Below are 25,207 nucleotides of genomic sequence, written 5' to 3' on the forward strand. Positions count from 1 at the left end.
TGTAATAACCTTGTGACCCCTGAGGGGTCCCAACCCCCAGTTTGAGAACCCCTGGTCTAGATAATACTTAGTCCTGCCTTGAGTGCAGGGGACTGGACTAGATGGCCTCTCGAGGTCCCTTCCAGTCCTATGATTCTATGATTCATCCGGTGGTTGGATGGATGATGATGCTGATGATTTGTATTACATGAGTTTCCAGGTTCCCAATAAGAATCAGGTCTCAGGGTGTTGGATGCTACATAAACAGAGTAAGAGTCAGTCCTTGCCCCAAAGATTTTCTCAATTTAGTTTGCCAAGATGGAACAGGCAGGTGTAGTAGACAAGGGACTGATTGGGAAGAGCTGATGATGGTAACAGCAATGGAATGCCAGGTTGATTGGATATGCTGTGTGCCTAACTTGTAGTTTTCAAACCAGGAATTATATACTACAAAGAGGAGGGATTAATGAATTTCGACAGACCATTCATCTCACTATTATCATTGTCCTCCTTCAAATCCCTCCCTAAAATTTTTCTCTGCCATGACACCTACAAAAAGCTTGACAATGGTTAGGCAGCTAGCTTGCTGTGACCACTGATTTGCATAAGGAAGAAGGCACAAAGATGCTTGAGAAGGCATTCAGGCACTTGACTCCCACTGAAATCAGTAAGAGTTAGGTGCCTAAGTATCTGTGAGCATTTGGGCAGTATAGATGGAGCAGAACTGGGGTTGAGCAGATAGGTAGGGAAGGACTAAACTGTAGAAGACCAGGTCCTAGTAAGGAGCAAAAGTCTGTGTTTGATGCGATGAATAGTTTTGGAGAGAGGGGCCAAAGTGACAAGCCAGGAAGATGATTTTAGCAGCAGTGTTTTGAATGGCTCTGAATGGGGCAAGGTGAGTACCAGGAAGGCCAGGAAAAAAGTTGCAGTGGTCAAGATGGGAGAGAAATAGCCAGCTGAAGGATTAGACCACACTGTAGCCCTTGTTTATATGACAAAAAACATAAAGAACAAAATTTGAGGCCACTTTATCTAAATCAGTTCAGTGGCTTTTCGGCCAAAATAAACTCCAGTTTAGTGAGCTGGGTACTGAACATTATGGGTAATGTGGCGTGTTTATATTATTGCAATTTTTATTTTTATTTTTATTTAACTGTTTTGATGTCAAAATATACCAAGTGTGCCTTTTGGTGAGTGAATAATAGAGATCAGTTCTGCAAAATGTTATTAGTGGATGTTGTTTTGCTGTTGGCCACACCCCGATGTATCCTTTTAAAGATACTTCCAAAGAGGAGCTATGGAGATAAGACAAATATTTGGCAACATGCACTGAAGCAGTTGGTTGAAGTGGTCATTTTTAATGTTAATACCCACACATCTCTAGGGAACAGTGAACAATGTTGGAGTCATTCTTAATCACTGGTTCTCCACTATCAGTCATCAACTCCTCCTTCTCTACATACTATTATTTATAGAAATGACTAGTATGCTACTTTAAATGTGGGGTGCAAACTTATTTAATTGAAATTAAAATCTGAACTTGTATTTAGTGATCTGAATTCCTATCCTTACTCATTCATCTATCATTCATGAAAATTATGTATCTGGAATGTGACGTGCATACTTAAGATTAATTAAAGCCACCAACAGTATGCCGAAAGACTTGCATTTAAAATAGGGACTTGAATAATTAAAGTAATTAGTCAGATTAGCTGTAATGTAGCTTCTCAAAAATATGGAAGAATAAATCGCTAATTTTCTAGATAGAGCTGGACAAAATATCAGTTTGGTATTTAATTTTGTAAAGATCAGATCAATTAACTGAGGTGGTGCAAATCTGAACCTCTTTTTATTCAAACCTCTAACATTCAGGGAAGGGGATAAGTGGCAGATAAGTGGTTCCAGTATTGACCCCTCTGTATAAGGAGTTTCCATTGTTCAGAATACATAAATAAGAATTCAGTGTACCAGCAAGAATCCCCAAACCTAGCAGGACACTTCCCACTTTTAGTTTCCATAACTTTGGTTTATAATCCTTAATTTATCTACTAGCTTTCTACAGAGTGTAACAGCTCTTATTTCACTCGCAGCTACTGTACTACTGTTAGGGCACGGCTACACTTGCAGATGTAAAGTGCTTTGAGTTAAACCAGCCCTCGGAGAGTGCAGTAGGGAAAGCACTGCCATCTGTCCACACTGTCAGCTGCAAGCGCACTGGCGTGGCCACATTTGCGTCACTTGCAGTGGCATTGGGAGCGGTGCATTATGGGCAGCTATCCCACAGAGCTCCTCTTCCCATTCTGGCACTCTGGCTTGTGGGAAGGGGGTGGAGGGGTGCGGGGCATTCTGGGTCCTGTCCCAATGCCCCATGATGCATCGCTTTGCATCCCAGCAATCGCTGTGCTTCCGTCCACATTTGGCGCCATCTTTCAAAGTTTTTTGTACTGCGAGCTCTGTCTTCCCTTTCAGTCTGCAGAAATGGATCCCGAAGTGCTGAGGAACATGCTGATGGATCTCGCCAGCACGTCACGAATGGCAGTCGAGTTATTCCTTAAGCTACAAACTGATAGTGAGGAGTCCAACGATGGTGTCGACTTGCATAATGCATATGACACGAGATTGCTTGTGGCATTCACGGACATACTCACTGCAGTGGAATGACACTTCTGGGCTCAGGAAACAAGCACCAAGTGGTGGGATCACATCGTCATGCAAGTCTGGGATGACGTGAGGGGCTGCAGAACTTTTGGATGAGAAAAGCCACTTTCATGGGACTGTGTGATGAGCTTGCCCCCACCTTGAGGTGCAAGGACACGAGATTGAGGGCTGCCCTGCCAGTGGAGAAGTGGGTGGCTATTGCAATCTGGAAGCTGGCAACTCCAGACAGCTACCGATTGGTCGCTAACCAGTTTGGAGTGGGAAAGTCGACCGTTGGAATCGTGTTGATACAAGTTTGCAGGGCCACTAATCGCATCCTGCTCAGAAGAACCGTGACTCTGGGTAACGTGCATGACATTGTGGCTGGCTTTGCTCAAATGGGTTTCCCTAACTGCAGAGGGGTGATAGATAGCACGCATATTCCAATTCTGGCACCAGCCCACCAAGTACATTAATCGGAAAAGGGTATTTCTTTATGGTTCTCCAGGATCTTGTGGATCACCATGGGCGTTTTATTGACATTAATGCAGGCTGGCCCGGAAAGGTGCATGACGCACGCATCTTTCGGAATGCTGGCCTGTTCAGGAAGCTGCAAGCTGGGACTTTCTTCCCAGACCTGAAGATCACTGCAGGGGAAGTCGAAATGCCCATTGTGATCCTTGGAGACCTCGCTTACCCTTTAATGCTGTGGCTCATGAAACCCTACACAGGGAGCCTTGACAGCAGCAAGGAGCAGTTCAGCAACAGGCTGAGCTGGTGCAGAATGACTGTGGGGTGTGCTTTTGGCCATTTAAAGGGCCGCTGGCACTCTCTGTATGGGAAACTGGACCTGGCCGATGACAACATCCCCACGGTTATATCCGCGTGCTGTACCCTCCATAACATTTGTGAAGGGAAGGGTGAAAGATTCACTCAGTCATGGACCTCAGAGGTTCAGCACCTGGAGGCTGAATTTGAACAGCCAGAGAGCAGGGCTATTAGAGGGGTCCAGCATGGGGCTGCAAGGATTAGGGATGCCTTGAGGGAGCAATTTGAGGCTGAAAGCCACCAGTAATGTCTGGTGCCCTGCACGGGAGTGAAGTGCAGTGGATCCAATGTTAGTAGGAATCTATGTTTGCTACACTGACTTGCAGTGCCTGTTTCTTTCCTGGGCTAAGATATCTTTTACTTCATGCAATAATAAAGAATGTTTTCAAAGCCAAAAAATCCATTTATTGAAAAGAAACACAACTGCTTGGGAAACAGAAAGAGAAAGGGGGTGGGGTGGGGAACGAGACAATCACAGATTTGCGTATGTCCTGTTATCATACTCAGCCTTCCTGTCTGGAGTGCTGTGCAGTGAGTGCTGCACTTCAGGCTGGCTATACTGCATGGTGATGGGGGCTGAGTGCAGTGGGTAAGGGTCGTAGTTTGCAGGGCGGGGTGGTGAAGCTACAGGTGTTGGAGGCAGCTGGTGGCGATAAGAACCCGGATGATGGGGAAAGTGGGTTGGAGGTGACATGGGGGCATAAGGGAAAGAGTTTTGGGACAAGAGCTGCAGGGATGGGGGCGGGCAGGCACTGAAGTGCTCTGCCTGCATTGCTACGAGCGCCTGTATTGAGTCCACTTGGCGCTCCATAATGCTTAGCAGCCACTCTGTGCTTTGGTGCCGGTGATCCGCATTCTACTGGCGGATCTTCCTTTCACTCTCCTGCCACTCCTGTGCTTTTTGATTTTCATTAAGCGACTGCTGCATTACTTCATGCAGCATGTCCTCTTTGCTTCTACGTGGCCTCTTCCAAATTCTTTCGAGTCTTTTGGCCGTTGATAATAAGGATGGCTGAGATCTCAAGGTTGCATCTGTAAAGCCAAAATGCAACACTTAACAGAGGCAGCATTGTTCACATCAGACAGAACAATGATTTGGCCGTACTTAAAGTAGACAAGCACAGTCTACACAATAGCAGAAATTGCCCATCCCAAAGTGAGCACACATAACCCACAGGAGCCCCCAAATGGTGAGTAAGCACAGGGGAAAGGGGGACTGATTGTTTCATGGCCATACTGTCCTCTAGGATTCTGTGCCTTGGGGAGAGCCAACAGCTGCAGGGTCCCCTATATGGAACACTGTCCCCACATTTACCACAAGATGAGTTCGTCCTGGAAGATATCTTGCTGCTGAGGGTGACCTGGGAAGCAAGGGAGGGTCTTCTACTGCAATGTGGCTTCCTTCCTGGCTCATATGCAGCTTGCCTGTGTCCAGCAATGGTCCTCCCGCCCCTCACGGCACAGTGGCATGGACATGTAAGCCTGACTGGGACAAGTACCACAGTAGCTCTGCCAAGGAACCTGCGAAAGCGGATTGCCCAGCTTCTGCATGAGACCTTTGAAGAGATCACCGAGGCCGATTACCACAATGTGAGAGAGCACATCAACGCCCTATTCCGCATCTAGGCATGCATGCAGCACTAACCCTCCTCGCCCCAAGAGCCCGCACCAAATAATTTCCTTCCCAAAATAAAAGCCGCTTACTGGGCACGTCCTCTGATGTTTGTTCTTCCCCAAGCACCGGCCACTGTGACTGGCTACCTTCCTCCTGGCTTGAAAACAGCTCCTGGCTGCATGCATCTAGGGATTCTGGGGTGTCTTCCTCCTCAGCACCCTCGCTTCCACTTTCCTCCTCCTCCTCCTGCCTTGTTGAACTGAGCTCTGAATTGTCTATGGTGGTACTCAGAGTGGAGGTGGGGTCGCCCCCAAGTATTGCATCCAGCTCTTTGTAGAAACAGCAGGTCACGGAACAGCGGTTTGCCTCACAGGCTTTGTAGTAGGTATTCCACAGCTCCTTCACTTTAACCCTGCACTGCAGTGCGTCTCGGTCATGGCCCCTTTCCATCATGTCCCTTGATATCTGCCTGAAGGTATCGTAATTCCTATGGCTGGAGCACAGCTGGGACTGGACAGCTTCCTTCTCTCAAACACTGATAAGGTCCAGCCCCTCGCCATTGCTCCATACTGGGGATCGGCTGGCGCATGGAGGCATGGTCACCTGGAAAGATTCTCTGAGAGCACTCCATGCCTGGTTGAGCAAACAGGAAGGGGATTTTCAAAATTCCCAGAGAATTTAAAGGGCAGGTCTGATGGTTGGTCACCTGAGGGCAGGGCAGTAGAGTTCAAAGTGATGACCAGAGAGTCTAGAACAGGCATTGTGGGACACTTCTGGGGGACAATCAGGGTGCATTAATAGACAAGGGCATCCAAATTGGTGCTGGGGCGCTCCAGCCGGGGCGCAGCAAGCATTATGCTTCTTGTCGAGGTGGATTACCGGGAACGCTCCAGCTGCAGAGTCCGGGTGCCCTACGTGCCTTGCCAGTGTGGACGTGTCATGAGTTAGGGCGCCCAGGGCTGCTTTAATGTGTTCTAACCCACAAGTGTAGCCATGCTACTGTTAGTGCTTGCCTTAGATCTGTGTGCAAGATACAACATGGCAAGATATCTCATGTTCTTTATCCCTCCCTGTAGGCTTAACAAGCTTCTTAAAACTTTCAAGGAAGGTGTGATGGAATCTAACACCCACACTCTGGGAATGCACCTCTTTGTCATCATGAGTTTACAAACTACCACTGGGACTAGAACTCAAGGAGAGAGAGAGAATAGGAGAAAGATCTGGAGTATTGCACAGGTTTTTTTAAAAAAGGAGGACTTGTGGCACCTTAGAGACTAACCAATGTATTTGAGCATCAGCTTTCGTGAGCTACAGCTCACTTCATCGGATGCATTCAGTGGAAAATGCCGGCATTTTCCACTGAATGCATCCGATGAAGTGAGCTGTAGCTCACGAAAGCTGATGCTCAAATAAATTGGTTAGCCTCTAAGGTGCCACAAGTCCTCCTTTTCTTTTTGCAGATACAGACTAACACGGCTGCCACTCTGAAACAGGTTTTAAGGAATCTCCCAAAATTGAACCTTTTTGTTCTTTATCTACATCCTCCTTAGTTGGACTAGCATCCTTTACGTTCAGTGGCATTTTTTGCCTGTGTAATGGGGAGTTGTGGATAGGTTCCACAGTCACTGTACCATATGTATCACTAACTCAGTACTATAAAACACTCCATTTTTAGAGACTTGAAAAGGTTCATTATAAAACCTTCTTTTCTCTTGGACTTAGAGACTTTTACACAAAAGGCAATGCTAGTTAAATTATTTATTGCAAGATCTGAAATTTTGTATTTCCAAAAGCGTTAACGTGCTCATGCCAAATTCTGCTCTTGGTTACGCAGTTCCTGAATTTGGATCATTCTCTTCAATGCTTTGCATTAAAACCCAGTTCAGCAAAGCACTTAAGCACCATGCGTAAGTCCTATTGACTTCAATACTTAATTTTGAGCATGTGTCTAAGTGATTTGTTGAATGGGGGGCTTTGTTTCTCAACTGAATAAACCTACAGGGAGATGACTAGCAGGGTTTTTTTAACCAGCTCAGAAATATTTTTAGAGTCTGACAAAATGATACTTTATAACAACACAGAGTAAGCTGTTTAAAAAGAGGAAATAATGTCTCAAGGGAAGTCAGGAAAACGTTGCCATCTTTCTAATTACTAATCCTTTTGATGTTGTCAACTTGTACCTAAGCAAGGGGAATCATTGTCTAACTTCCTTCCTATTTAATGCGGTCACTTTATTGCTTACAAAAATGGCCATTGCTGGTAACACTTACCATTTAAGGTCCTGATTGCGACATACAGGCACAGCCTTGTGTTGGGGGTGGTGCTACGCTGAATAGCCCCAGGGAGAGCACTGGGAAGCATTCTGCCTTGAGGGGGAAGGCGGCTTCCCAGAGCTTCCTGGGGCACACAGAGAATGTGCCCTCTACACAATACCCCTTTGCGGGGTACCTGTTGCTCTTCCTTGAATGGCCTGCTGACTCTATTTATCAATGCAAAAGAGAGGCAGAACCATGCCTCTTCCCAGCCCCATCCTGGGATTCTATGTACCCCATGAAAAGTGTGGATCAAGCAACCCTTGCACACCTCTGATCACAGGGTTTGCAATTTTACCAGGCCTTTACATAGGCTGCACACAAGGTGGGGGAGGAAGACTTCTTAGTCTTTTTACTAATTTTGGGACTCTTTTTCTGGGAGTTACTCTTCCAAAAACACTTTTCATTATCACTGGTGCTCAGTGTTTGCTATGAAGGATTTGTTTATTCATGCTTTTTTTTTTTTTTTTGCTGCCCCTTAATTTATTTAGTTTTAATTATGAAAAAGGAAAAATCAGGCTTGCAGGCAAAAAGAAAAGGAGTACTTGTGGCACCTTAGAGACTAACCAATTTATTTGAGCATAAGCTTTCGTGAGCTACAGCTCACTTCATCAGACGCATCTTGCAGGCAAGTATTTCCTTAAGCAAAGACTGATAAAATTCACACTAAACTTGATTCAAAACTAGACGGAGGCTCTATACTGATACTATTCAAGAATATTCCTGGTCTGAAGCTGAGCTCAAATGCCACACTGTGTATGTGGCATGCAAGTCCATGTGGGCTCTGAGGTATTGTTATATTATCTTTCAGAGGGCCTTATGAAATGCTCCAAAATGTAAACTTGCTTTCGATGATTTTGCACGATATGTGGTATCAACACATTAACAGGTTTCTACGGTGTTTGTAAATGAGATTGATCCCTTGCTTTCCAATCTGTTTCCAAACATGCTGAAAATTCCTTGTACCTTAGTATTGTTATGCAGGTTTGCAAGCAGAAAGGTGCATACAAACCTGGTTAACCAGTCTAGAGGGAACTGTGTTTCTCAAACTGAAAAACAAGTGGTAGCTCCAAGTGGGTGGAATAAAATGACCTCATAGTCCAGATTTAAAATGTCCACACAAATAGTTTTAAAAGAAATCCTGCTGAAATGTGTAGCCTGATTAAAAAACAGTGACTAAAGTCAGCTCATATATTTGCATTATCATCACATTATTGGGTCAGATCCTCTGCTCATCCTCCACAAGCTCTGCCAATTTACACTAACTGAGGATCAGGCCCTGCATATTTAGTGGCTAAATTCTGTAGTCTTTACTTAGTTTTGGCCCCATTTTATCAATCCTTACTCAGGCCAGGTCTACACTAGGAAATTAGGTCAGTATAACTACGTTGCTCAGCAGTGTAAAAAATTCACACCCCTGAGTGATGCAGTTATTCCAGATAAACTCCTGGTGCAGACAGAGCTATGTCGACAGGAGAGCATCTCACGCTGACATAGGAGTACCCCTGCTGAGGGAAGAAGACCTCCCGTTGGCATAGGTAGTGTCTTCACTGAAGTGTGAAAGTGGCGCGGCTGCACCAGTGCAGTTACACCGCTGCAGTGTTTCAAGTGTAGACCTACTCTCAGATAAAATCCTACGGACTAAACAGTCCCTAAGAAAGCCATGTTTAAGAATGGTCATATTGGGTCAGACCAATGGTCCAGCTAGCCATCTGTCTTCTAACAGTGGCCAGTGCCAGATGCTTCAGATGGAATAAACAGAACAGGGCAATTTTGAGTGACCCATCCCTTGTTGTCCAGTCCCAGCTTCTGGCAGTTGGAGGTTTAGGGACACCCAGAGTATGGGGTTGGGTTCCTGACCATCTTGGCTAATAGCCATTAATAGACCTATCCTCCATGAACTTAGCTAATTCCTTTTTTTTAACCTAGTTACACTTTTGGCCTTTACAACATCCCCTGGCAACGAGTTCTACATGTGGACCGTGCATTGTATGAAGAATTACTTTATTATGTTTGTTTTAAACCTGCTGCCTATTACTTTCATTGAGTTTCTTGTGTTATGTGAAGGGGTAAACAACCCTTCCTTATTCACTTATTCACTTTCTCCACACCAGTCATGATTCTATAGACCTCTATCATAGTCCTGCCCCCCTGTTTGTTGTTTCTTTACTATGCTGAACAGTTCCAGTCTTTTTAATCTCTCCTTGTACAGAAGCTGTTCCACACCCCAACCATTTTATTGCCCTTCTCTGCATCTTTTCCAGTTCTAATACATCTCATTTGAGATGGGGAAACCAGAACTGCATGCACTATTCTAGGTGTGGGCATACCAGGGATTTATATAGTGGCATTATGATATTATCTATCCCTTTCCTACAGGTTGCTAACATTCTGTGAGCTTTTTTTGAGTGCTGCTGTACATACAGCAATGTTTTCAGACAACTAACCATGATGAGTCCAAGATCTTTCTTGAGTGGTAACAGCTAATTTAGATCCCTTAATTGTGTATGCATAGTTAGGAGTATGTTTTCCAGTGGAATTACTTTGCATTTATCAACATTGGATTTCATCTGCCATTTTGTTGCCTAGTCAGATCCCTCTAAAGCTCTTCGAAGTCAGCTTTGAATTTAACTCCCTTGAGTAATTTTGTACAGTCTCCAAACTTTGCCATCTCATCATTCACTCCATTTTCCAGATCATTTATAAATATGTTCAACAGTACAGGTCCCAGTACGGAACCTTGGGAGACCCTGCAATTTACCTCTCCCCATTATGAAAGCTGACCCTTTATTTCTACCCTTTGTCTCCTGTTTTTTAACCAGTTACTGATCCATGAAAGGACCTTCCGTCTTATTCCATGACTGCTTACTTTGCTTAAGAGGCTTTGGTGTGCAACCTTGTCAAGGCTTCCTGAATGTTCAAGTACCCTATATCCACTGGATTACTCTTGTCCACATGCTTGTTGACCCACTCAAAAATTCTAGTAGAGTGGTGAGGCATGATCTCTCTTTACAAAAGCTGTGTTGACTCTTCTCCAACATATCGTATTCATCTGTTTCTGATAAGTCTGTTCTTTACTATCGTTTCAACCAATTTGCCTGGAACGTAAGTTAGGCTTACAGGCCTGTAATTGCCAGGATTGCCTCTGGAGTCTTTGTTAAAAGTCAGCCTTACATTAGTTACCCTGCAGTCATCTAGTACAGAGCCTGATTCAAGTGATGGGTTACATACCACAGTTGGTAGTTCTGCAATTTCACACTTCAGAACTCTTGGGTGAATACCATCTGGCCCTAGTGATGTATTACTGTTTAATTTATCATTGTGTTCCAAAACCTCCTCTACTGACACCTCACTCTGGACAGTTCCTCAGATTTGTCACCTAAATGGAATGGCTCAGCTGTGGGGATTCCCTCCCCTCCCCACCCCCCCCAATTCCTCTACAGTAAAGATCAATGCAAAGATGGATGGAACATGGATGTCTCCTCTCCAGCATGGAAGGGACATTTGGCCATATCGGGTAATACCGCATCCCCCTTCTGTTGGACTCAGGTGCTCTGTGTGTCTGGCATCTGTACAGTAGGAGATGGTGGAAACTGTGCAGGCCAAGAAGCCACATTGCTCCCCGCAGCCTCACAAAGCTTTGGCAGAAAAGATAATGTACAGTATGATGTCCCTCTGCACACAGCGTTGCTCAGAGATGGTCTCTGAGGTGCAATTTCTCCCCAGGAAGTCATGCACCTCTGAACTGCCCCCAACAATTTCACCCTTAGTTGTTTTACCATAAAATGCCTTTCATACTGTGTATTAGCTATGTGTGGTCTCTTATTATTTAATGATCCACTGTGTTTAAGGCATTATACCATAAAGTTATTATTGTGTATAGATGTATAGAGAAAGTTAGGAGTACAATAGTCTATTGTGATTGGTACATTATACAAGGCAGGGTTATCGGGGGGGAGGGGGAGTAACTCAGTGGTTTGAGCTATTGGCCTGCTAAACCCAGGGTTGTGAGTTCAGTCCTTGAGGGGTCCATTTAGGGATCTGGGGCAAAAATAAGGGACAGTACTTGGTCCTGCTGTGAAGGCAGGGGACTGGACTCAAGGTCCTTTCCAGCTCTATGAGATAGGTATATCCCCATCGTATTATTATATATCTGATTTTATAAAATAGCTGCCCAACTCATAAATGATTTACTGGGATGGTAAGAGATTAGGAAACAGCACAGATTCATAAAGCTGACATTTATGGTTCCTACGTGTGTCCCCATGTGTCTTAAACTTTTTGAAGTGGTCTCAACCAAGCTTCAAAATCAGCACATAATTTTTTCATACAAAATCTTGCATGCAAATAATAATATCTCATCTCCCCAATCTCCATTTGCAAACACATGTAATTGTGTAGGTAAAATTGTATGCCCTAATTTAGAGGTTGCATTTGAAAATATACTTCTAATTATTCTACATTATATATGCAGAAAGTTGGCAATTGTAATGAGCCAGATAAATTTGTCAAGGTGTGCAGGTTCTGATGCTTTAGTGTGAGTATTTTTTTTATTCTGCAAGCTTTTAAGTAACTAAATACTTCTAGAAATGGAATTGTTTCTACTTTATTGTTTTGTCTTGTTGAATACGTGAGACCCATCAGTATTAACTATACATATATATATATACATTTGAGCTTGAGAGAGAGAGAGAGAGAGAGGAGAGAGGAGAGAGGGAAGATAGGTAAGGTAATATTGTTTATTGGACCAGCTTCCATTGGTGGAAGTTACAGGCTTTTGATCTACAGAGTTCTTCAGGTCTGGGGAAAGAAATCAGAGTGTCTGAGCTAAATACAAGTTGGGACAGATAGTTAAGCATAATGGGTAACGTTGTAGGAGGTCACTTGAAATGGAATGGGCAATAAGGGTCGGATTGTTATGCAAAACGGCTTTGAAGTGGGCCATTAAGAGTTAGCAGGCAGGCATGTATTACAATGTATTACATTGTATTGCCAGGAAACCGTGTCCCTGTTTTAAGTGATGAAGTGAGCTGTAGCTCACGAAAGCTTATGCTCAAATAAATTGGTTAGTCTCTAAGGTGCCACAAGTACTCCTTTTCTTTTTGCAAATACAGACTAACACGGCTGCTACTCTGAAACCTGTTTTAAGTCCATGGATTTTAGTGCCTAGCAGTGTTATGAATTGAAGTTCCTAGGCTTGCCTTTCTGCAGATGTTGTGCAGGTTTCCGCTGAGGATGAATTCTGAAAGATTAGATATGGAGTGGTCACTTTTGTGAAAAGGTGTTCACCATGGGTAATATGGTGTTTTTTGTCTGTCTTTTATCACTTTTTTGCGTGAGTTCATTCAAGAGTGTGGTGCTTGTCTGGTTTCACCCACACAGTTGTTACTGGGGCATTTAATGCACCGTATGAACCACATGTTGTGATAGGCATGTGTAGGCCCCGTAAATCTTGAAAAGCATGTTGTGGGTTGTGTTTAACACCATAGAAATGGAGATATGTCTGAAGGTTTTGCCTCTGTTGTTTTGGCAGGATCTGGTGCTGCTTTGAGTTGGTGTGTCCTTGTCTGCGGGGAAATTGTTTCTGATGAGATGGGGGGGGGCAGTGTTTGAAGCCCACAAGAGGGGGTCCAGGAAATATTTCTTTCAAGATATGGTCCCCGTCAAATATATGTTGTAATAGTTTGATACCCTGTGTGGGATAATAAGTGACAACTAGGGGTGTATGGTCGGTAGGTAGGTCCCTGGTTTCAAGAGACAGTTTTGGTGTCTGGGAATAGCCAGAATGCAGAGGTACTCAGCCATGCCTCGTTTCTCACATGACACTTCATATTGTAAGGCTGCAAGAAGGGTGACACAGGTCTGTTATGCCAGCTCTGTGCCACACAGGGATTCCTTCTATGCCAGGGGAATTTCCATGTAGCTGGTTAAGCCAGGTTTTACAGCCACTTTAAGTTTTTTGAAGCAATGTGAAGGGGTAGTGGATGAAAAAACAGGCCCATTGTCTTAATCCCAACAGTGGCATGTATACAATGGGTATGCAGTTCCCATAAAATGATATATATCCACTTGTCAAAGGGGGTTTTGAGTCCAACGTTGGCAGAACTGCCTAGTGGTGATACTCCGGACTGTGCTACCCAGTGGTGAGAGTCAGTGGCCACGTTGCCTAGTTGTAGGATTCAGCAGCCGAGTCACCCAGTGATGAGAATCAATGGCCACTTTGCCTAGTAGCAGGATTCAGCGGCTATGTTGCCCAATAGCGAGAGTCAGTGGCCATCTTGTCTAGTGGCTGAATTCAGTGGCTGTGTTGCCCAGTGGCGAGAGTCAATGGCCGTGGACAGGGGAATCTGGGTCCACCCTGCTCCACCTGGTTCCAACCCAGGATCAAAAGAAACAGTCATTCGAATTGCGTGGCCTAGGAGATGGGCACCCCTATGACTGATCCCTGGGCCACTTCCTACCCCAGCTTCGGATCCTCTGCTGGTTTCACTGGTCTGTCTCAGGGTCCCTCTTGGAGTTCTTTCAGGTCACTCCCTCTGTCTGCAGTGGTTTGGCATCCTCAGTGCCCCCAGCTGATGGGTCTGCAGCAGCGTGACCATGGGGCCCGTTCCTGGCCTTTGGGAGCCTCCATGGCTCCTCCACAGGAGGCTGTAGCATCCAAGTGCTCTCCTGCTCCATCAGCCCAGACTGAGCTGAGTTGCTCCCTTTTGAACCCTGCCTCCGCTGGCAACGGAGGTGAGGGGCCATGACTTCCTGTGTCCAGAGCAGCTCCTTAACGCCGCCCCAGTGTGGGGTTGGTATACCCCGTCACACCACTTCAGCTCTTCCTTCCTGCTGCCCAGACTGACACACTCTTTTTATAAGCAGCCTCACTGTGAAAAAAACAAGGGGGCTGACAATGTCTGAGATCTAGTGAGAATGGACAAAATGACCTGTTTCAAGACTCATTTGTGACATTTGGACTCCATGGCTTCCTTTCATCAATTATGAGAAAAGAATACAGGCTTAAAAATAAACTAAGTTCCATAAGAATTTCTCTGTTAATAAACTTAGGTGTGAACACTTTACATTTTTATCTTTGTAAATATTCATTGTACAACTGTTCTTCCTTAGGATATATTCATACTGTATCTTATATTATTGGGATATATATATACTGTATGTTATATTATCCATGGCTGATCTTGTGCACCCTACTCTTTTTAATATTCTACTTGTTTTTATTGTCACAGAGTATCTTTAAATAAAAACACTTTATATATAATGTGTTAAGAGGGACAACATTGCAGTTGTTGTTTTGTGACCAAAGTGTCATAGCAGCAAAGAGTCCTGTGGCACCTTATAGACTAACAGAAGTATTGGAGCATAAGCTTTCGTGGGTGAATACCCACTTCTTCAGATGCAAAGTGTCATAGTCGTATTTTGGGGAAAGACATAGCAGAGGGCCAAAAGACTGGTATAGATGTATGACTCAGTATAAACTGTATCTGATACTTTTCAGTTTAAGATTATTTAAAAAACAAAATATTAGTACTGTCAGTTTTTGTGTGTATGTATGTGTGTGTGGCAAAATGCATATTTCTCAGTCATTAGTATAAGTAATGGATGTTGCCATTTGCATGAAGCCCCATTCTCTAGGTTCTAGACCAGGGATAGGCAACCTTTGGCACATGGCCCATCAGGGAAATTCATTGACAGGCGGGGACAGTTTGTTAACCTGCAGCGTCCGCAGGTTCAGCTGATTGCAGCTCCCACTGGCTGCGGTTTGCCATTCCAGGCCAATGGAGGCTGCGGGAAGCGGCGTGGGCCAGTGGGAGCTGCGATCGGCTGAACCTGCGGACACTGCAGGTAACCAACCCGTCCTGGCCTGCCAGCGGATTTCCCTGACGGGCCACGTGCCAAAGGTTGCCGATCCCTGTTCTAGACAAATCACTTCAGGCTGTGACCTGATGAGATCTCACAAGTTGAACCGGATTGGATGACATTCCATCATGGAGAATGTCGGGTGCTGCAGGAAGTCTTTCTGGTGATTCAGTAAGTGGCACTCTCTCTGAATCATTACTGAACCACTGTTCTAAGTCAGTATCAATGGAGCATTTCAGGACATAATGGACATAAACCTGAAATCCTCCACACCCATAATTAATAATTATAGTACGACATTTATTTATTGACAGAGTTGGGCTGTTAATCTGTGGTGTTCTTGCCAAATTCCAGTTCGGATAATTACATTCTGCGTAAGTCTCCTCCACAGTTTCAATTTGATATGCTATTCTTTTTTATTTTATAACCTAAAGGGTTTAAATTTCGGTCAACTTTACTTTCAACCCAGAGCTTGCTGCATTTCAATGGTAGATGATGATTCTGCTATCTACATACTTTGTAAAGGAAATTCAAGGGGTGTTGGATTTCTTGGGTTGATAGCAGAACTGGTCACAAGTTTTTGACACAAACTTTCAGTTCTACACTGGTCTACACTGACGCGTGCTGTGCTGCTAAGTCACATAAATGCATTGGAGAACGCTCCAGAGTTGCTTCTGCAGCATTAGAGCTACAGTAACTGACAGCTTGGCTGGTGGACTTGCATAGCTGTGGGTCCTCATACAACAGACTTGCATAGGTTCCACTGTGTTCAGATTCTTTTGGGGCCTGTACGTGGGCCAGAAGATTACTTATTTGTAGTACAGTATCACCTACAGGCCCAAACTGAGATCATTGTGCTCGGTACTATACAAACAGCTGGTAAGAGAAAGTTCCTGTATGTCCAGAAGAGCTTACAATCCAAGTAGACATGAGATTCAAAGAGTGGGGGAGAAAATATTGTACTGGTTTTGTTTCTTAATATGGGAAGCTGAGACAGAGAAACTAAGCAACTTGTCTGAGTCTGTGGCAGAGCTGGGAAATTAATCCAGATCTCAGAGTTCTAGTCTAGTGCAGCAAGGTCGTCCTTCCTTTCTAATTATACAACCCTGAACAAGAATTTTGAAAAATATCAGCAGTAAACTGATTTCAGCTTTCAGAATGATCTATTTGCGAGTTATGCCATCTATAAAATCTCCTATCATTTTAAGCCAAAGTTTCATTTTTAGATCAGTTACACCTTAGTCATAATTATACTTTGTACCAGTCATGTTTACAAGCACAACTTCCTGGCTCTGTCTGTTCACTTAGTAGAGGAATTCATCTGAGGGATTCAAATGGGAAGAATGAAAACTGGCATATGTCCTCCCCACAAAAACCACAACTGAGGCACCATCCACAACTGTAAGGGTGCTAAACTATTACGTCCACTGTGAATAGCATCACTCAGCATGACATTAATCTACCAACATGTTGTCTAAGGTCCTTGCTTTATTATTTGAATACCAAACCCCACCACCACCACCACCGCCCCGAAAGGCTACTCTGCTGGCCATAGCTTGATCCTAAGCACCCCACATAAAAGCCAGGTCTTTAATGATACTTTGTTTAATGAGTCAGAAGCATTTGTAGGATTTGTGTGGGAGCACAGAATTATTTTATGATGAAAGATTGAGTCAAAGTTTGTTGGCATCTCATGTAGTAGCTGTTTACATATAAACTTGAAACTAAATCTAGCAAACAGAGTGAAACCATCCAAGGCCTAAACTGTCATCTGGCAGAGTAGAATACTGCAAATATCAGATCAGAGTGCACAGAACCATTTGGCTGCTGTTAGCACTGAAATGAGCTGTTTGCCAGACGTTTGAAAGCTGGCCATAAAGCCTTTCTAGGCTCACTTGCTTAACCTCCTACAGCTTATTTCAGGTTGAGAAACAAGTATGAAAGCTGCCTCTGTTTATACATTGGTATGGGAAGGGGAACAAGGAAAAGAGCAAGAGTGACTTTCTTTGTGTGTGTTTTTTTGTTTGGTTTGGTTTGTTTGTTTGTTTTGTAAGTCCGCAGTAAACAGCCAGATACCACTCCCATTAAAGTCAACTGAAAAATTCCCATTGATTTTTGTTTCATTGATGGTAAGTTGAAGCCTAAAGTATAATAATATACCACAAAGGCAATGCTGGGGGCAGCCACTCCATTTCTCTGTAGTTTCCTTTGTATAAACCAGTAGAAATATATGGTGTCTCCAGACTTAGTCTGTCTGTAGCTTTCCTGTATAAAAACTGTACATGGACCATAATGGATAGAGCTTCCTCAATCATGGGGTGCTGTTCTGGGAAGGAGAATTTCTGGGAACTGATGGGGTCCACCTGACTAAGGGGAGAAGCACTGTGCACCAACTCACCGACATAGTGAGGACGGCTTTAAACTAGGTTCAAGAGGAGCAGATGACAAAAGCCCACAGGTAAGCATATAAAAGTTCATCTTAACAGGGCTAGATGTTGTGGAGTGGGGGGAACACAGAAAACTACAATAGGGTCATAGGAGAAACAAGAGGGGAATCAGTGGAGGAATCTGCTCAACCAATACAAAAAGTAGGGGGAATAACCAGGAAGAACTGCAAGTATTAGTACATAGGATACATTGTGACTTAATTGGCATCACAGAGACTTGGTGGGATGTAGCTCAGGAGTGGAATATTGGTACAGAGAGATATAATTTATTCAGAAAGCACAGGCACAGAAAAAGGGAAGAGGCATTGCACTATACATCAAGAATATATACACTTGTTCTGAGATCCAGAAGGAGGTGAGCGGCAGACCAGTTGAAAGTCTGTGGATAAAGACAGAAAAGGAGAAAACTAGGGGTGACATTAGAGTAGGGGTCTACTATAGACCAAATGAGGAAGAGGAAGTGGATGAGGCATTTCTAAAATAAATAGCAGAAATATCCAGAACACAAGACCTGGTAGTAATGGTGGCAAATCTAAAGGCAGAAGGCAATTTGGGTGAAAGTGATCACAAAATGATAGATTTCATGATTCTAAGGCAAGAAAGGAGAGAGGAGCAGAATAAGGACAATGGACTTTAACAAACTCAGAGAACTAGTAGGTTCTAAGGGATAAAGGAGTTCAGGAGAGCTGGCAGTTTCTCAAGGAGACAATATAAAAGACACAACTGCAAGCTATTCCAATGCAAAGGAAAGATGGGAAGTATAGTAAGTGAGTGATAGGGCTCCATTAGGAGCTCTTTAATGATCTGAAAATGAAAAAGGAATTCTACAAAAAATGGAAACATGGATGAATTGCTAAAGGGGAGTACAAAAGAACTGCACAAACATGCAGGGACAAAATCAGAAAGGCCACAGCACAAAATGGGTTACATCTAGCTAGGGATATAAAAGGCAATAAGGAGAAATTCTTGAAATACATCAGGAGCAAGAGAAAGACAAAGGAAAGTGTAGGTCCTTTACTTAGTGTGGAAGGAGAGCTAATAACTGATGACATCAAGAAGGCTGAGGTGTTTAATGCTTCAGTCTTCACTAGAAAGGTCAAATATGATCAAATACTTGCTACAATTAATATTAACAAAAATGGGGAAAGAACACAAAGCCAAAACAGAGAAAAACAGCTTAACAAATATGTAGTTAAGCTGAATGTATTCAAAGTGGCAGGACCTGATAAAATACACCCTAAGGTACTTAAGGAACTAGCTGAAGCAATCTGGAAACCGTTAGCGATGATCTTTGAGAACTCATTGAGGTCCCAGAAGTCTAAATAATGGCAAACATAGTCTTTAAAAAGGGAAAAAAGAGGAGCCAGGGACTTACAGACCAGTCAGCCTAACTTTGAAACCTGGCAAGTTACTGGAACAAATTTATTTTAAAGAATCAGTTTGTAAGCCCCTTGAGGATAATAGGGTTATAAGAAATAGCCAGCATGGATTTATGAAGGACAAATCATGTCTAGCCAACCAAGTTTCTTTCTTTGACAGGGTTTTTGGCCTAGTGGATAGGGGTGAAGCAGTAAACTTCATATATCTTGATTTTAGTAAGGCTTTTGACACAGTCCTGCATGATGTTTTCATAAGCAAACTAGGGAAATGTGGTCTAGAATAAATTACTAATAAAGTGGGTTCACCACTGGTTGAAAGACTGTATTCAGAGTTGTTATCAATGGCTTGCTGTCAAACTGGGAGAGTGTATCTAGTGAGGGTCCCTCAGAGTATGTCTACACTGTAATTAAATACCTGTGGCTGGCCTGTGTCAGCTGACTTGGACTCATAGGGCTTGAGCTACATGGCTATTTAAATGTGGTATAGTTTTTTGGTTTTCAAAACTTTAATTTTTTTTAGATGAAGGATTCCCCTTCCCCTCACATGTTGTCAGGAAATGGCCAATTCAACGAAACAAAAGCCATTTTCCACTGAAAAAACACTGACAAATTTTCAGTCTTCTTTCTTAGTGGATCTCAGTACAGCGTCACAGGATAAGGCTCGTGAAGTGGGATGCAGGCTGAAAAAGCTGTTGTTGTAACAACAGTAGTATACTACTGCACCATTCTGAAGATGATTAACAGGAGCAATGTCCACTTCGACATTGCAAAATTTGAAAGGTTCTCCTTATGACAGTTAAACAGATTCAGGTTCATAGAGTTTATTTCATTTACAACAGTTCTATACCAGAGTAACTTCATTGACTTCCGTGGAGTTACCCCTTATTTAACTGGTGTAAGTGAGATCGGAATTAGATCCTGTAGTACAAGCAAACATGGCTTTACACTGAACTTTATGTGGGCTAGATACATAATTGCTTTCATAATGGACAGTCCAGCTCTGTCTCCTTTAAGTTTTGTTGCTGTTTGTTTTTGTTTGACTCTCCTGTAGCTCAGAGTTTCTTCAAGTAAAGATGGAATTACCATCTTTCTCAGCAGCTTTCCATATGTGATGTACCTATATGATATTCTTGCGATCTGTGACATAAGCACTACCCCTAGAGTGTGTTATTGTATCTCTCTCTCTGTGATAATGTTTCATCTTTATGTGGTTTTTTTGTTGTTGTTAATCTTGGGACCTCTGCTGTGTGGTATGTTTCTGTAACCTTAGGTTTACTTACATTTAGCTTCACTGGGGATTTGGGTTGTCTGGTCTCTATGGAATGTGTCTTACAAGTATACCCCAGCTTTTAACAAAAAGTGGTGTTGTTTCACGATAGGTAATAAAATTGCACCCTCTATGTTTGAAAAGTTTAGAGTGCTGTCCTTCTCTGAAAAGTGCCTGTAAAAATATAATGGGCTTTCCTCTCTTTGTTGTCATCATCAGCTCTGTCTTAGTGATGATGTCCATATCAGTTAGTTCATTTTACAAGTGAAAGATGGCTTTTCTAGCTGCCAGCGCTTCAAACTTAGTATTCCACAAACAGTTTGTGGGTCCTCTGTATGCAGAGCCACAGAAGGTCACTGCAGGATGGAGTTCAGGGGGTGGGAGAACATTTTCATTGACTCCAGATCCACTGACAGATAGGAGTCCTTGGCACAGAGTCAGAGAGGAAAGCAGGAGGTTCTGGAACTGGTGTTGAGGCACAAGGCCTCCTCGCTGCTAGCCCTGTTCTCATTCCAGGAGGGACAACCCGTCTGAGTTTGTGACAACACAAAACAGTCTGAGATAAACTGTATGAGGTTCCCCTCAGAATTTTTCTCCCTTTCCTCATGATCTTATTTTTTGACAGGAAGGGGAAACTGAGCCTTAAATTCTTTACATGACCATGGTAGCAGATGGGCCATGTGGTAGATTCCCCCTTTTAATACACTATAATCCTGATTCTATATGTAATTTAGCATAAGATAGGAAATGTGTGTGGAGGTTTTTTTGTCACTATTTTAAGACATAACCTCACTCCATAATAACTAAATAAATTCAGTAAATCATAAACAGTACGACTGAGCACAGTAAAATAGTTTGAAAAGCATGAAGTCACTTAGAGGATGCATAAATATAATGAGGTTTCAATCATGGTGTAATGCAGAAAATATTCAATGGACTATCAAGGTTTTCTGTGCTATTCATTCACCATTTCCAGTCTAACACCTGCTCCAAAGTCAGTTGCTAAAGAAAACATAATAAAACTCACTACTCTTCAGAATGGGAGCAGAATACATTTGGGTGCTGATGATCAGATGCCACAAAACCCTCTAGAAAAAAATACAACCTTCTAGTATTGTTACCAAGACCAGTGGGATGGCCTGAGGGTTGTGTTTTTCAGCCTGCTGTTACACTAAGGGTATGTATTCACTGCAGAGTTAACTCGAGCTATCTACATGGGCATGACTTCTCTTGAGGTAGCCTACCTTGAGAATGGCCACACTACAAAACAACACGTGTGTAGCTGTGTCCATGCTGGCACAGCACTCACCCCTATGTGGTGATAAAACATTTGGGGGCATATCGCAGAGTTCTTTATGCTGCAGTAAGCTGAGCCACTCTGAATTATTTCCCAATGAATTGTGGGAGAACTTGTCTATCCTTTCTGGGCACATGAGGGAATTGTGGGAAGGCACTGGAGGACTAGTGGCACCTGAGTGGAACTAGCCTATGTCCACACGAGAGTGGTCATGTTAGCAGCTGATGAGTTGTAGTAACTTGAGTTTTAGCTCATACCTCTTGATGGGCCAGCCAACATGAGTTAAAATCACTAGGATGCTCAAGCTAAGGGCTTTAAAAAAATTTTTTTGGTAGTATTTGTAAGTACTGGGACAGGCAATTAAGGGTTCTTTTTATGGGGATGGGATTTGAGTTATAACTTTGTAGCTGTAAGGCGGTCACAGTTCTCTCCCTGCCCGTCAGGGAGAGAGACCACGCTTCCTCACTGCTGTGCCCCTAGAGTGACACCGTTCAGGAGGGAATTAACCGACAGTTAATAGTCCCAAGCCTGCAGTCCAGGCCAGGCAGCAATTGGGTCTGGTAGCCCCAGCCCTCAGCCACAGCGGGGCAGTACACTGTTAATGGGTCTGGCCCGCAGTCGGGCAGGGTAGCAGTAAGTCTATAAGCCTGGAGCCTTCAATCAGGGCAGGACCATAATCAGTTAATGGCTGTGGCTTGCATTCAGGCAGAGGAACAGTGAGTCTACCTGCCTGGGCCCCTCAGTTAGGGCAGGGCAGCAATCAGGTAAGGGCTCTGGCCTGCTGTCAGGTAGAACAACACAGCAGTCTTGGGAGGATTAGCTCTCTGGCGGGAGACCCAGCAAAACCGTCTGGCATCCTAGCTCAAGCAAGTGCTAGACCAATGCAGGCCTCCTGGCCTAAAGGTGGGGAGGCTGCCACTCCCAGGGGTGGGGTGGCAGGGGTAGGGGAATGCAGGCCCACCTGACTCCACTGCATCCCAGCCCAGGACCCTAACAGTGGCAGAGTGGGTCAGCGGTAAAATCCAGCCGCAACACACTAGTTGGCTGTCAGTCAGTAACACAACTGACTCCTCTTTGGCTTCCCTGGGCTCCTTCCTACACTCCCAGTCAGGGGGTACCTGGGTTCCGGGGTTGTTATTAATCTCACCAGGGTAAATGGCTAGTGGCAGCCCCAACAGCTCCTTGGTGTCCCCAATGTCTGGCAGCTCCGGCAGTCCCTCCCAGTCTCTGGCACTGTAGTGGCCTCGGTCGGGTCTGGGCTTCAGCAGCGGGAGGGAGATTTCCTGCTCCTCTGGCAGCTCTGTTCCAACTGAGCTGGAGGGCCTGCCTTTTATATTTCCGGTTCCTGTCCTGCCCCTCTCCTTCCAGTGGGGTGGCTATGGGTGTCCCAGTTCTGCCCACCACAGGGCAGTCACGGTTCAGGTTCATAATGTACAGGGAGGGAAACCATGCCGCTCGCTACAGTAGCAAAGACAGGCCCTGAGCATTTCTTTCTGATCTACTCTCATTCTAATCACTTGTTAATGGCTGTATTGGAATTCCCCTTCCTAATCAGAGTTGAGAGGGCAGGAAGTTCAAAGAAATAGCCAACATAAGCCACCTCCCACTCTGTCCCAAAAAATTAAAATTGAAAATAAGAAGTCCACCAACAACCGTTTGTTTTATGGTAATTGGCTAATGTGATACAGAATTTGGCATGCTAAAACAGCAACTGGAATGAAGATACTATCATAAAATCAAATAAATCTTGACTTTATTAAAACTGGCTTAATAAGATCAATGTTTTTTCTTGGCCAAAATGTAAATTATGTAATAAAGTGTGCCTTATCCCCCAGGGTTGTTTCCACACTCTATTAACAGGTTATAGCAGGCTTTAAGTATGCATCACGATATTTTGAGTACCTGGGAATAAAGAACAGAGCGTCCTTTTCAAGATTGTATGTACATATGTCTGGTATGATCTTGCCTAAACAATTCACACCATTACCTAATCAATCTTAGCAAAAGCTAGAGGAAGAGATGCCATGAGTTACAAACAAAAACATCTTTCCTTTTAAACAATGGCTGTTTCCACTTACCTAATGATAATTAGCATTTCAGTAAAACTGCTAACAAAATTGATTAATATTCCTTTATCCTTACAGGAAAAAAGAGAATTCAATTATATGAAGTAAAACACTGGTCTCAGTTTCTTAATTTTGTAGAGAAACAGACTTTTACAGGGCTAGATGACCCAATCTATTTGTTTACGTGCGTCCTCCTTGATTTCTCTCCCACTGAACCCTGCTCCCCTTGGGCATTTAGCCACTGATTTCACAGACTTCAGTGAGAACAGAATTAGGCTCTAGGGGTAACATTTTCTAAAGCACCTAAGTGACTTAGGAACCTATGTTCCATTGACTTTCAACAGGACTTAAGTTCCTAAACCATTAGGCACTCGTGAAAATTTTACCTAAAGCCTTTATAACCCATCTTGTACCCTCTTGTGATCTCGTTGACTATATAATCCTGCTACCTTTGTTCTTAGGTGTTATGGTATTTCTGTTAGGAAAAAGTAAATTATTCTTTAAATATATAAACATGTAAATAATCACTGCTACCTTAAAGAACATATACTTATGAGAACAATAAAAATGGAAAATGCCAGGTCAGCTTAGTGGGAGACCAAGTTTTCTGTAATGAGTTCAGTCCTGCACTAGGCAGGATGGGTATGCTCTGGCGGCAGAGTACTCTGTCCTGAGGGGAGGAAGTGTCTTGAGTCCCTTCTCATAGTGGAGAAACAGCTTTGGAGGTTACAGGGGAAGCCACATCCATGAATGAGAAGCAGGGTTGGCATTGCACATTTCTGGGCCAATGGAAAAAGAACAAAGGGAAAAAAGGAAGTATCCTAAATCAGTGGTTCTCAATCAGGAGTACACGTACCCCTGGGGTATGGAGAGGTCTTCCAGGGGGTACATCCACGCATCTAGCTATTTGCCTAGTTTTACAACAGGCTACATAAAAAGCACTAGCAAAGTCAGTACAAACTAAAATTTCATACAGACAATGGCTTGTTTATACTGCTGTATATACTATACACTGAAATGTAAGTATAATATTTATATTCCAATTGATGTATTGTATAATTATATGGTAAAAATGAGAAAGTAAGCAATTTTTTGGTAATTGTGTGCTGTGACACTTCTGTAGTTTTATGTCTGATTTTGTAAGTAAGTAGTTTTTAAGCAAGGTGAAAGGTACACAAGACAAATCAGAATTCTGAAATGGGTACAGTCTGGAAAGGTTGAGAGCCACTGTCCTAGATGACCTCCTGAAATGAAAACCTCATATTATGTTGGCACTTACACCAAAGCTCCTGGGTAACTTGGTGTTGTACTGAACAGTAATATTGAGAATCTGCGTATTTGCCACTCATCTGTACATGGGTTTCCTGTTGGATGTGGCAGCTCATTGGAAATACAGTAGGAGGCATTATAGCTGCTCCTCTAGTTTGGGAACTATCCACACAATGAGATCTGTGCTGTTTCCTCTCATTGACATCATGCTCTCTGCTCTGCATGTACTTCAGGCAGAGCAAATGTTT

At 43.5% G+C, this 25,207-nt stretch overlaps 1 protein-coding gene and 1 long non-coding RNA gene across 2 annotated transcripts in view; one reads left to right on the plus strand and one right to left on the minus strand.

Annotated features, from left to right (window-relative positions):
• PSMG1 (proteasome assembly chaperone 1) overlaps positions 1-25,207 on the plus strand; it is a 335,075-nt gene that overhangs the window by 263,397 nt on the left and 46,471 nt on the right. The window lies entirely within an intron of this gene.
• LOC140905343 (uncharacterized) lies at positions 3,827-22,910 on the minus strand. Its single transcript, XR_012156830.1, has 2 exons — positions 22,772-22,910; positions 3,827-4,476 (listed from the first exon to the last, which is right to left on the minus strand). It is a non-coding gene; the product is annotated as an uncharacterized lncRNA (long non-coding RNA).

The sequence above is a fragment of the Lepidochelys kempii genome, chromosome 1, assembly GCF_965140265.1.
Source record: "Lepidochelys kempii isolate rLepKem1 chromosome 1, rLepKem1.hap2, whole genome shotgun sequence".
In the NCBI taxonomy this organism is placed as follows: Eukaryota; Metazoa; Chordata; order Testudines; family Cheloniidae; genus Lepidochelys; species Lepidochelys kempii.